This window comes from Silene latifolia, chromosome 2 (genome assembly GCF_048544455.1).
Source record: "Silene latifolia isolate original U9 population chromosome 2, ASM4854445v1, whole genome shotgun sequence".
NCBI classification, from domain to species: domain Eukaryota; kingdom Viridiplantae; phylum Streptophyta; class Magnoliopsida; order Caryophyllales; family Caryophyllaceae; genus Silene; species Silene latifolia.
Window position 1 is genome coordinate 52,800,475 of NC_133527.1, and position 14,232 is coordinate 52,814,706.

Genomic DNA, 14,232 nt, shown 5'->3' on the forward strand with positions numbered 1-14,232 from the left:
TGGTTATTTGAGGTTGAGAACTTAGTAACATAGTTGTATGCGAGTGTTAATTGGGATAACGTATAGAGTTTCTGAGAAGGAGTATTAAAGGTCTAATACTGAGCTAAGAAGTTTGAGGATGTCTTTACCTTGAGGGTGCTTAGATGTTTGTTTATTCTATCTGGGGTTAAAGATGTTTCATTTAAAGTGTATGAGTGATTAATTAAAGGACATAGATTTATACAGTCTTATTGTGGATTTGGGATGTAAGGATAATGTTCATGGATGGCTATGATTACAAATTGAAGTTATAAGTTTGGTGATTATATGAGCTCAGGTGATGAGAGTTGTATGGTGGTGGTATTATTAATATACGTTAATGGAATTACTTTATCGATGGCAAGTGTGTTGTGGTACAATAGGTACTAGCTTAACTAAAGGTATGTGTTTTCTTGGGTGCTTAGGAACGTTGTGATCATAAGTGTTCAAAGGAAATGACTGGAATTTGCGAGTGCGACTGATGATTTTCATGAGATCGAGGTTACATAGAAATTTTGACAGTTTATTCAGACTTTGAGGTTTAAGATTGATGACTTTGGAAACTCGAGTTTTGTTAAAACCTTTTGAGATTAAGAGTTGTGAATAGTAGTAAGCACTACTTGCTTTGAGGATATTAGAATAGACCGGAGTGATTCTAATGGTACTCGTGAGTGAAAGAGTTTTCTCATTCAAAAGATACTCTTTGGTTTAGAGATTATCTGTCTAGGGTTTTGGTTAATGTCAGATCTTTTGGTGAATGGTAAAGTAGAATTGAAGTGTTATTAAAGTTTATATAGAAGTTAGTAGTTCATGAGATGGAATATTGTACGTTGTGGAATATCACTTATAGGTGTTGAGTGTACTTGGTGAAAGTGAGGAACCCAGTGATATTATGGCTTATGAGATATGATGGACTTTATGAGCGTCAACCAAATGCTTAAAGGTGATGCATGTGTGAAAAAGTTGTGGTCGTACGACGACTAGGTCATACCGAGATAAGAGAGAAGCTATTCGGGAAGGAATTAGCTTAACGATCATTTTGGGTTGTGATGGTATGAGTTTGATGAGACTTTTGAGGTTGTAGAGTATCTGAAGATGATAATAACATTGAGGATTTTGAGATATTTCCTTTGGTTTAAGCTTGTTCATAAGGATCAGAGTGCGCAACGGTTAGGATTCCGAGATGACTTTTATTGATGATCACTTGTAATTCTTACCTTCTTTTGATCTTATCTTTGAATTCCAAGTTTCGAGGACGAAACTTCTTTTTAGGGGGTTGGATTGTAACACCCCGTATTTTATAATAATATTTTATTATAAAAAGTATTTTATTAAATTGATTATTTTGGAGTTTAATAATTTATTTTGAATATATATGTTTATCGCGTCCGTTCTCTATTTTATTATCTCTCGTTTTGGCCTACTTTTGATTAGGTTAAAATGTCCGTGTACGATTTTACTATTTTAATTTAATAATTACTTTTCCTATTTAAGCTTTTCTAGCGTTTTAATAATATCCAGTTGGATTTGTAATCAGATAATCCATTGTATAAGCTAATGGACACAAAGCCCATTAGTTAATCTCTTATAAATAGATTTAACCTAGCAAGCAACTAGGTCAAACCAAAGGTTTTGTTTCCACTACACTAAGCCGTACGCCTCTTCCCGTATTTCTCTCTTTTGTTCTCTTTTCTCCCTTTGACTCCATTGTTGACTATCTTTCCTTCTTCCCAATTCAAAAGAAAATTATATTTTCACAATCCTTGCTCTTACCTTATAATAATTTATTCTCCAAATATTTTTACGAGATTTATTTGTATGGACCTTTAGATCTATCTTTAGGGTCCCTTATTTTTAATGGGTAAAGAAGAAGATGTCTTTCCTTTGGCGTTTTTGAAAGAGGATTTGCATAGCTCAATTTCTAGCACATGTGTTTGGTCATTCTTTAAAGTCAATTTTTGGGGACGTTGACACGTGTTGGAGACAAGGTTTTCCAGGTCGTGTCTTTCATGGAGGTTTTCATTAATTTGCATCATTAATTACTAAAAAGGTAACTAAGTGTTTTCCTTTAATTGTGTTTATGCCAATTGATGTAATTAATGTGATTTAATGATTGATTTGTATGATTAGTACATGTTTTGATTGTTTATTATCATGTTATTATGTTTTCGCATGTTTGTATATGATTTAATGTTTTAATTATGTCTCGTATATTGTTTACATGTTTATTATGGGTGTCATGAGCGCAATTAGGGTTTACGAATCAAACCCTAGTGGCGGCATGGTAGGCGGGCAAGAGTTCTCTCCAAAGTTATAGCTAAACCTAGTATAACCTTGATGATGATTCATGTGTTATAGCTAAAGTTAATACAACTTTGGGTAGTTACTCTAGTTATGGCTGAAGCTACTATAACATTGAAGTACGAGATAAGGTTATAGCTGGAACTAACGTACCTTGAGATTTATGGCTCAAGGTTATGGTTGGAACTAGTATAACTTTGAGTTTCGTGTCAAGGTTATAGTTGAGGTAAGTATAACTTCAAGTCGTATATGTTGAAGTTATAGTCGAGGTTACTATAACCTCGCATCCAGAGTTTATGTTATGGTTAGGATTACTATAACATTGAATGATTAATGTTAAAGTTATAGCCGAAGTTACTATAACATTGGTTGTTTATACTTGTTTCATATGTTACGTGATGTTCAGTTGTTATTATATAATGCTATGTTTCGTTTGACATTGGTTACTCTTGTTCATATGATAAGTAGGGTAGTCAGTTATACTATCCTGTTAGTTGAGTCGTGATGTTGTTCACGCATGTTGGTACAGTCAGTTATACTGTGCATTTGTTTGTTGTCTAGTGGTATAGATGATGTGCGGTATCAATTATATACCAAACGGAATGAACTAACGCCACCCATTATGGGATTTATTTGGTCTATGTTCGGGGGTGGCCAGAGTCGTCAGTTATACGCTCTGGGTCCCGAGTGTCGTTCGGTGTACAATTATTGCATCGAGGGGTCTGGCCAGGTCTTAGGCACATAGGCAGTGGTGATACGCTATACATAGTACCGTGGAGTATTAGTTATATACTTCACACCGACGGGGAGTCAGTTATACAATCCGTCAGTCAGAGTATCAGTTATATGCTCTGACAGGTTAGAGTGTCAGTTATACGCTCGAGCCGGTGTTCGTTTTATACCCTATGTGTATTTTGTGGAAGTATTGGTTATATGCTCTAATTGGTATGATGTGTGGTGTTCACCCTATTCGCTATGCTTTGTTGCTAGCTTTATGCCTTATGTTGCTATTGTTGATTGGTAACGTTTATTTCTCGTAATATGTGGTTTCATTTGAGATATCATTTTTAAAGGATTGTCTTAATATGCCTTCGTTTAATGATAAGTTTACGTTGGGTTTTCATGAGTATATATGGTCTCACATGTTTACTGGTTTTACATTTCAATTGTTAATGATTGTTGGTTATATTAAATTGTTGTAAACATGACTGGGAGAGCATCTAGTTGCTCCCGACTGATTGTCGACCCCCATTCTCAGGTTGTTCAGATGTTGCTGACTGGTTGATGCTTGCTCGGGAAATGTGCGAAGCAAGCTTAATAATAAATTAGGACTTTGCTTTATGTTTTAAGAACCCTTTGAATAATGTATTAGTTGTTTTGGTTTTTAGTAGCGAACCGGATTGGTCAGGTGTTTCCGCCACCTTGACCCTTTTATCAGTATCGTACTCTGATATTTACTTTATATAAGTTTTTCCTTTGTTTCCTAATCCAGGTTGTTACACCCCTTCCTCAGATAAGAGTTCAAGGTCACTGCTGCAATTAACTTGACTGTGGGTTTGACAAGAAACCCACGGTAAGACACACTAACTCCCTTAGGACCTCTGAAAGAGACTCTCTTTTGGTGACAGTCTATTCTAGCCTTGTACTTACCCAACCAGTCCATACCAACTATAATCTTTAAACCATTCAAAGGAAACTCTAACAAGTCTACTGGTAGGTCAGCCTGCCCAACTATCATAGACAGACCCTTATACAGCCTCCCACAAGATACAGACTCACCCGACGGTATAAAAAGTTCCTCTTTTACAGACTCATACTCTCTCAAACCCAAAAACTTAGCATGACTCGATGATACAAACGACTGTGACGCCCCCGAATCAAACAAAACAAAGGTAAAGACTCCATTAACAAGAAACGTACCCGTGATAACGTGAGCATCATCCTCAACTGCTTTCTTCTCCATCATGAACAACTTACCACTGGTCTTCTGTCCACCTCCCTGGACGGTATTAGCAGAAGTGGATGGCTTAGAAGTCGACCCTTGGTTGTTGTTTGTCGTTGGTCTCTGATATGAATTACCGCCATTGCGGTTAGCCCCACCATTGTTGTTCTGACCACCTTGATTATTCTATGACCCAGCCGGCCTGTTACTAGCATAGCTCTGAGACGGACCCTGAGAGAAACTTCCTTGCGACTGCCTCTGAAAACCCCTGCCCATAGCACTGGTACACTCATGTCTCTTGTGGCCCACACTGCCATAGTTAAAGCAAGATAAACCCCAGCTGCTACTACCACCACCACGGCCACGCTGTAATACTACAAAAGTTTTGAGTTATTGTTGGGATACCTTGTGATAAGATTGGTGTGGTTGATAATCGAAAATGGTTAATTATGTTGAATGGTGTGTAGTTATAAGTGTTGTGAAAGTAGTTGTGGGCGAACTTCGGGACGAAGTTCATTTTAAGGGGGGAAGTCGGTAATACCCCGCATTTTGATAATAATTTATGAGAATAATTTATGTAATTTAATAATTAAGTAAAGGCATTTCTAATAATAATTACAAGTAAGACGTTAATTAAATAATAAATTAAGTAAACAAGTCGGGAATTGGGCTTAGCTAATAGTACAGTATTGGGCCGTGTGATATAATTGGGGGATGGGTTTTATAGGCTTAATAAATAAGTAATCGGATTTTGTATCGGGAATTAATAATAAATAAGATGGAAATAATAATTATATCAATAATTATCATAATAATAATGTTATGGCAATAATAAGATAATTGGTGAAAATTCTAGTTATGGTAAGACTAGTAATATATGATAATAATAATAATAATAATAATAATAATAATAATAATAATAATAATAATAATAATAATAATAATAATAATAATAATAATAATAATAATAATAATATAATTTATAATGGTAATTCCTATAATAATTAGAATAAGGTAATTATAATAAGTTTCCTAATTGACCTCACATACTCTTTAATCGTACACTATAAATACATAATAATCTGAAAAGTAATTCATAAAAAAGAAGAGAATGAGATTTTGGAGACGGGAGAGGCAATTAGCGGTAAAAGGTAAGATCTAAACATAATTTAATCATTTATATACAATTTTATACACCGTATAAATAAGACAGCCGTATACCACCGTATAGACCACCATGATACACGACATTGACCTTAGTAGTTACGTTTGACCACCGTGATTCTAGTAAGCCTGTTTGTGACCATCTTTGACCACCATGTGTGGCGGTTCAAGCGTCTAAAAGGGTGGCTGCCGTGGGTAATTAAGACGGGTTTTAACCCATCTATACTTGACGATTTGACCTGGGACTTGGGTGGTTGGTCGTGTCGGCATTGGGCGCTCCTAAGAGTGGTAATGGGGTGGTCGGAGGTGGTGTTTGGTACGGTGGTTGCCGGAATTACGACCTAGGGCAGAATCGTTGTATAAACACGTTGGAACCATTTATATACTTGTTGCCTTGACCTGGGTAAGGTGGGGATGGAACCTGGTGGTTTTGTCGACCAGGTTGGTGGGTGTTGGGGTGGTAAAGGTGGTGGTTTGTGGTGGTGGGAGTTGAAAAACCGTGAAACAGGGGAGGTAGTGTGGAGTTGGTGTTGTGACGGGTTGTGTCGGGTTTTAGAGTAGTGTTTAGGGCATGGGTGAGTGCGTTGGGTTTCAGGGTTATGGTGGCTAGGTTGGGTGGAGCCAATGGAGGCCGGTGGTGGTCGTAAGTAGTAGGTAAACTTTGAGTCATGTCGGGTTTTCGGTAATGGCATCGTTTGTTATGCGGTGGTTAGGGCAGGTTAGTGTGGTCGTGTGTGGTGGTTACTGGCGGATGCAGTGGTAAGGTAGTGCTGGTGGCGGAGGGAGCTGACGATGTAGGCGTTTGGTGGAAGTATGGGTGTCGGGTTGGTGGTGGTTTAAGGGTGTTTTGGGTTAGTGTTGAACACGACTATGAGAGGAGTGTGTCGTGAGTTTTTTTTTGTTGTGGGTTGGGTTTTGGGTTTTCACTTATTTAATGTTGTGACGGGTTTTATTTGGGTGTCGACTCGGGTTTTGGGAAGTCGGGTTTTTATTATAATGACTCCTTATTAGTTGTATAATAATTATTTTATAACTAATGAAATAATTAGTTTGGGTTGTTTTAATACGGAATTTAATTAATGGTTTGAGACGGGTTTTTAATGGGTAATTTACGTAGTAAATGAATTATCGTAATTAATGATTAATTAGTAAGTAATTATACGGAAAATATAATTAAAGCAATTAAACTATAATTAACTTAATTACTTAAAGAATCGAATAATTAATAATTAAATTATATTATTATATATTTAGGTGACGATTTTGTGAGGAGCTATTTTATTGGATTGCTTGAGCTGCTTAATTGGAATTGCTTATCAGGTAGGGATAAATCCTACTCAACTTTTACTCGATAATGTTTGTTGGATGATTTATATTAAAGTGAATTGATCATATGAGAATTGTGTTGGTTGATATCATTAAAATTGTTGGAAGGGAGAATTATATTGTATATGTTGGTTGGATTAGTTTTGATGGAGTTACTGTTATTGCATTGGTTATTCAGTTTAATACTGGCAGACATCCCTTCGTGGTGATGTAGATTATTATTACGGTTATATTGGCAGACGTCATGGTAAGGGCCTTCGGGTGACGTATTTCAGATTTATTCTGGCAGACGATATTTATCGTATTTACTCGAGCGAGCCCCGATTGGTCTGCGCAGGCCATCTGGTGGATATTAATCAACTATATGTTGAGGCAGACATTACCTTATGGTAATGTAGTGTGTGTTTACTCACCTTCGGGTTGAGGCTGCCCCGGCCAGGGATTGGCGGGATGATTAGTGTAATGAGTAAGTAAAAGGGAGGAGCACGTTGTCAAGGGGTTGTGCAATGTAAAAAGGAAATTTGGATTGTTTATCGTATGTTTTGTTGTTAGTATTTATTCCTACTCAACCTCGCGGCTGACTGTGTATTCGTGAACACCTGCGGTGAACCATTTTATGGGGAGCAGATTTGACAGGTACTAAAGATTAGCTGACTCGGGAGCATTGGGATGAGAGCTCGACGTGGACCATAGTGGAAGTCTAGATCACATAGAACAATTATATCACTTTATTTATTTCCGCTGCGAGTTGTAATTATTTTATATTAAGTTTTAAGTTGGGTTAAGTTGTAATAAACATGTAATCATTAAGTTTTAATTTAAAGTACTTTGGTGAGTTGGACTTTGTTATTCACTACCTCGGGAAACCGAGATGGTAACAGTCCTATTTATTTGGGAATGTCTAGCTAAAGGCTCCTAAATAAATGGGGGTGTTACACACGCCCATAAAAAGGTCCACCACTGAACCCCAACCCCGAAGAGTAAGCTCTCACCTGGTTATGGCCGCCTCTGTTGTAACTAGACTGACCACCACCCTCACTCTCAGCCTTCCTCTTCTCAGAAGCTCTCTCCCTGTTCTCCTTAGCCATCTCTACTAACCTCTCGGCTCTCCCGGCACGCTCATATACCTCCTTAACATCAGTAAGGACTCCTACCGGTAGCTTCTCCATAATATTGTGTGTCAAACCCTTCTCAAACCTCAATGCCAAATTCTCCTAGTTCAGTCCCATATCCTTTGCATACCTAGACTTATCGTTGAACTTCTGATAATACTCAGCTACTGTCATAGAAGAAGTCATCTTGAAGTCATCGAACTCTTCTCTCAGCTTACTACGCACATGTTCCGACACAAACTCTCGACGCATGGCTCTCTTGAACTCACCCCAAGGTTATCAGGCATCCCCTGTTTCACATATAGATCCAAAGCACTCTCTCTAACCTTATCCCACCACTCTCCAGCCACATCCCTCAAGTATAACGCAGCCTGTTCTACTCTAAAGTCCTCTGGGCAATGAACCACATTAAGTATGGTCTTCTCTCTATGCCAATTATCAAGCAGAATTGGCGCACCCGTGCCCATGTACTCCTTTGGGTTAAACCTCACTATGTTTATACTCATCTTGGCGAAATTCACACCCGCCTCTTTATCTTTCCCGAACTTCTTTAGAGCATCAGTGAGAGCATCTTGGTGCTCCAACATCTTAACTATCTCATCAATGTTCATGTTCTCAGCCCTGGCATATAACGCGTTTCTCTTTGGCGGCATCTTGAAACTATATAAGAGAAGGTAAACATAAACACACATCCCATATCTCAAACATGTATACGACCTATGCAGAACCTACTCGATTGAGTACCACAACCCACTCGATCGAGTTGAGGCCACTTGATCGAGTTGCCGACTTACTCGATCGAGTGCCTCGACTCCAGAACCTGACCAGAAAGCATCCAAAAATTTACTCGATCGAGCCACAAACTTACTCGATCGAGCTGACCCTACTCGATCGAGTGCCCCAACCTACTCGATCGAGTGCCCAAAAACAGTCAACTGCCCAGAAACGAAAAACACCCCACTCGATCGAGTCACACCCACTCGATCGAGCCACTCACTTACTCAATCGAGTCATGCTGACTCGTATACTACCCGCATGCTCAACTCAACACTTCCAACCATCTAAACTTATATGCAAAACGACAAACATGTATACGATATCTATATATATAACAAACAATAACTTCCTTCACATGTTTCTAACAAGCCACGTTATAAATCAACTATCATGCACTTACGTTATTCAATCAACATACATACTTATATTATCATCACCTTTCACCACACCGTCTCCTATCCTCGACATGCATTCATCCACTGATTCACACAACACATTTCTTTATAGATATGCAACATACAAGACAAACACATAACGATCCCGACACACACCCCATAGTGACCGGTTCAAAGTTATAGGGCGAGCTCGCGACTTTTAGGACGTCTCCCAAGTCTTTGCATTAGCCCCTAACAACTCCTACCCGGGTTCATTTTATTTTGACTCCCTAAGTTCAATGGGTTCATTATTTACAGGTTCCAAAATCGTCGCTCTGATACCACTTTGTAACACCCCCATACCCCAAGTGCCTTACCAGGACCACTTAAGACATGGAAATGCTACCATCTCGGTTACCCGAGGCAATGAATATCAAATAGACCATAAAGAAATACACTTTAATAAATAAGTTTAAAGCGATACAAAATCAAATCCCAAACTGATAAAAGAAAATACAACCGTTCTCTAAAATACTAATCCAAATGAAATAAACTAGTTCATGACACAGCGGAAGACTCTAGTGACTCATGTGATGACTCCATCCCAGCTATCCCTCGTGAAAGCCATCTCATACCTGCTCAATAACTGCTCACCATCCCCGAATGGATCACCACAATTTTTAAAAAAATTAAACGGGGTAGTACTGATTACACAAACAACACAACTGCAATAAAGCAATACTACAATCCATTCCAATCAACCAAACTCCATCACATCACACTTAAGTGTGTAGTCTTGCCAGAATACTCATCGTAACAAGTATTCCACACCGCCAGTGGGGGACCGCCGCCATTCCCATCTAAGCCTCGCTCATCTCATCCGAGCGATAAACCCAAATTCCTAAATATGCACATCCCTTATGTGGCGGGTTCTAGAGAAGGCGAATCAAGGGCGTGAAGCCACTCCCGCAAGTGAATCCACTCAGCCGAGGATGCACCTCGTAAACCACAGATAATTATACAACAACCATATTATACCATCAACAATCACCAATTCTACATCCAATATGATATACAACAACAACAACAACAATCGATTACCATCAATGCCATGTAAACAATACTGAGTAGGGAAACCCTACCTGGAATAGCAATCACACGAGACCGTCACAACAGCTAATCAAAATCCTTCCTCTACGAATCCTCCTCCTATAACACATTAGCACATATTTAGCACCTAATCTCATAATACACCCAAATCCCCCAAATCTACCCAATTAGGGTTTAAACAAACTTATCAAAACATTATAAAAATTATACAAGAAGCTTACCCTCGACACAATGATCACAACGGCATAAAGAACGAGGCAATCCGACAAACCAAGCCCTAGGATTTGCTAATAATGCGATGAATGCAAAGCACGTAACTCTTTTCTTTTCTTGAAAGGTTTTAGAAGATGAAAAAGTGATTAAGCAAAGTGACAGAAATCCTTTTATATTAATCTCGCATTATTAACAAAACCCGGCTAAAGAACCCGTAATATGCACTTACTCGATCGAGTAAGTGACTTACTCGATCGAGTGCCCCTTACTCGATCGAGTGTCACACAAACTCGATCGAGTACCCATCAGGTCAGCTACTGTTTTGCGTAAAAAGATACTTACTCGACAGAGTAAGTCCCACTCGATAGGATACCCATAGACATAGAAAACCGTAGTATTACAGTTACAACACAATTGCTAAATAATTTTACTACACCCAGAATTGACAATAATAGTCCCAATCCCAACCATAGTTGTAAAATAGACAAAATAAACAAGCAAGTGCGACTGTCCCAAAAAGGTAGGCAAATTTTAGGATTGTAGCTATTAGAAATAGGATATGATACGGCTACAAGGGTTCAAACGGGCTAAACAAAAGGTAATGTAAGGCTTATTTAAACGGTAAGAACCACCTATCCACATCTACTTAGTCAAATGAAAGCAATAAAAGTTTCAAGAAATCAATGTCACACTTATGCAGTTTGATATTACACATTCCACAAGGAGAAACCACACTCAAGCCTAATTGACAAATGAGACCAGTTTATTGATGTTCTTAGCCTAGGAAGATCTATAGTATAAATACCTCGTTTCTACACCTCCCGCAAGCCACCCGGTGATGATTGGGCCGCATGTTTGGTACGCGGAACGATTTATGACAGTTCGTAAGTTTATTGTCAAGTGATAGCTCAAATAATTATGTCTACCCCTTGGTCGTCATCTACGCGCCATTACGGTCATTTTGACAGTAATTAGAGTTCATTTGAAGTCCGGGTCTAAAACCGCTTCTTTTTCTAATAAACCGTTTAAAATGCCGAGTCGGAATGTCTTAGAATATTCCGGATATTTTTATTCCATAAATTAATTTTATATCTTTTGGCAAAATATATCCCAAAAATCTTATTTTAGGGAATAAGGAAGTTGAGATCCACCGCAATTTCATAAAAGAAACGCGGAATTCTTTCTTCCGCAGGAGGAAACCTCTGGGGAAAGGACGCAGCACCTGCTACGCCTCTTCGAAGGATCGCAGCAGCTGCTGCGCCTCTTCCCCAGCTCTTTTCTGCCTATTTTCATATTTTTTCGTGATTTGTTTCAAAGTTTGAGTCATTTCATAACTCTCCGTATTTTCTAGTATAAATAGGGACCTTCGTTCCACATATTTCTCACGCGAGTGTCCGCCCTTCTCTTCTCCCTTTGCATTCTAAGACCGTGCTCAAAGCTTTTGACCTCTACGTGCTTGATCAATTGACCACGTAAGCTCAGATCATTCTGAGTACTAGTCATGTTGCAACCGACCAATTTGACCAACTACACCTCAATTAATCAATCAATTTAATCTAAATCCTCTTACGAGGGCACTTTCGTCATACATTCAAGTCGAGCAATCACTAAAACGTTAACTTAGTTAATCTCGTTTCGTCAACATGTAAGTCTGAGGGTGTAAATCCCATCTTTTATTATTGTATTTTATTTTTGTATGAATTAATGTAAGATTTACGTCAAAAGTATGCTTAAAACCGATTTCTAAAACCCTTTTATTAAACTGTTTTCACGGATTAACAGTAGGCAGACGTGGAGAAGAAACGCAGCAACTGCTGCGCCTCTTCGAAGAGTCGTAGCATCTGCTGCGCCTCTTCCAGAGGCTGCCGCAGTTCCTGCTTTTCTTCTTCTTCCTCCGTCCCCTGTTAATTTGTTCCTTTTGTTCCTATTTCTTATTTTCTTCTCTTTTCTTCGTACATAATAATTTTAATACATATTCATAATAAATATTACGCTTTAATTCCGACATAAATCCCTTATAATCAATATTTGCGGGTTTTCGTCATTAAATCAAACCCGGATTTTGGGAGATTCGATTTGTTCATATCTAGTCTTTGGAATTCGACTTTTGTATATGCTTCCATCAGTTTATCACGTCTTTTAATTCAATAGTTTAACCTAGTTAATTAGTTCTAACTCGTCTATAATTAGTTTTAATCCGTCTTAATTCGTTCTAATTCGTTTTAATTCGTTTTTATCGCTTCCATGACAATTTCATATGTAAATAATACGCTAAATCACTTTCATCCGAGTCAAATATCCATAATCAACCATTAACTTGACCAATGAAAGTTAACGAATAGCAGTTCTGACTTCACAGCCAGAACTCACCTCTAGAACAAACGCAGTGACCACTGCGCCTCTTCCAAGAGACGCAGCATTGCTGCGCCTGTTCCGGGTAGATTTCTGCCTCTGAACTTCCGTTTTTGCTTTGACCTAATTCTTTAATTACATATTAATCAACTATTAATCCTAATATCACCATTAATCTGTCCATATTTTCTAACCAAATTTAGTTTCACTTGTTTTTCTCGAATTATCCGTCTTAAATATATTTTTGACGTAAATCAATCAAATCGTTGTAATTTATTGTAATTTTAATTATCGCAATTTATTTATTGTATTATTTTGTATGATTTATTTACTTGTTCTTCACATGTAATTAATTATAAATTCCCACTTCGACATAATTGAGTGCTAATTACGTGTCCACCGACTTAGTTAATTTTCACATGCTAGGATAAAAAAGATGGATGTTGCATTGCATGCATATAACTGACAGCATATCGAGTACAAACGATTTCTCTAATCATTAGTAGAGGCCGCTATCGAGGCGGGCGAGATTAGGTGTTCAGTAAAAGGACTTCCTAATACGTACCCTCACCCCTTACTCCAGATCTCTATGAACATCCGTGTTCATTGGCATCCACGAGAGTCATTCTAGACATAGAATGCTAAGGGTAACGAGTTCTTAGTGTTCATGTCACTACTTTGTGGCTTGACATGGCACGAGGTATTCGAATGGTTCCAATTTTCCATAAAATTGGTGGCGACTCCAAAAATACAAACGCTTGTCCCAAGCGCCCCCGTGGACCCCTGTGTCCACAGTTTGGCGACTCCGCTGGGGAGTAATACATTTACGTGTTGCCAAAGGTGAAACTTGAACAAGGTTAGGGAATAGTTTATCTGAGACAGTTGTCAGTTTTCATTACTCGACCTTCTTAGGTCGTTTTATTCGGCCTTCCTAGGCCCAACCCAACCCATTCGACCAATCGTCCCGTCTGGACGGTCCAAATTCTTATCTGGGCCTAAGGATAGATAGCTATTGACGTCAACCATACCATGATGCTTACTCATGTTTGTATCAAGAGCTTTCACTACTCGAGGAAATGGACTAGGAACCGACCTTACTCATGTTTGGCACGGAACTCTCCACAGACCAAGGTTTGATTGCTTGGTATGGCAACCCACCCTTTTAAGCCAAAGCCCTTCTAAATGCACTCAGCATACCTTTATAATGCTTGTATGAATGTTTGTATCATATGTGATCACCATTTTGTAAACAAAGCCATGACGAAATTTTGTAAAATATAAAAAAAAAACCTTTTCAAACTGTAAACATTTTCAAAAAAAAAAATGGCCTAATTAGCGCAAAATGAGTCGAAACTCTGTCCAAATGTCCAGTCAAAATTCGGGCCTCAAAACCCATTTTAAAACCTCACTTCGAGTCAGCACTCCTACAACTACACTAAAGTTGCTTAGGACAAACATTTCAAGACCGTTGTCATTTTCAAATCTCACTTAACACGGTGCCACACTCCCACTTCACAAGTTGAGTCTTTTCTCTGAGTAAGTG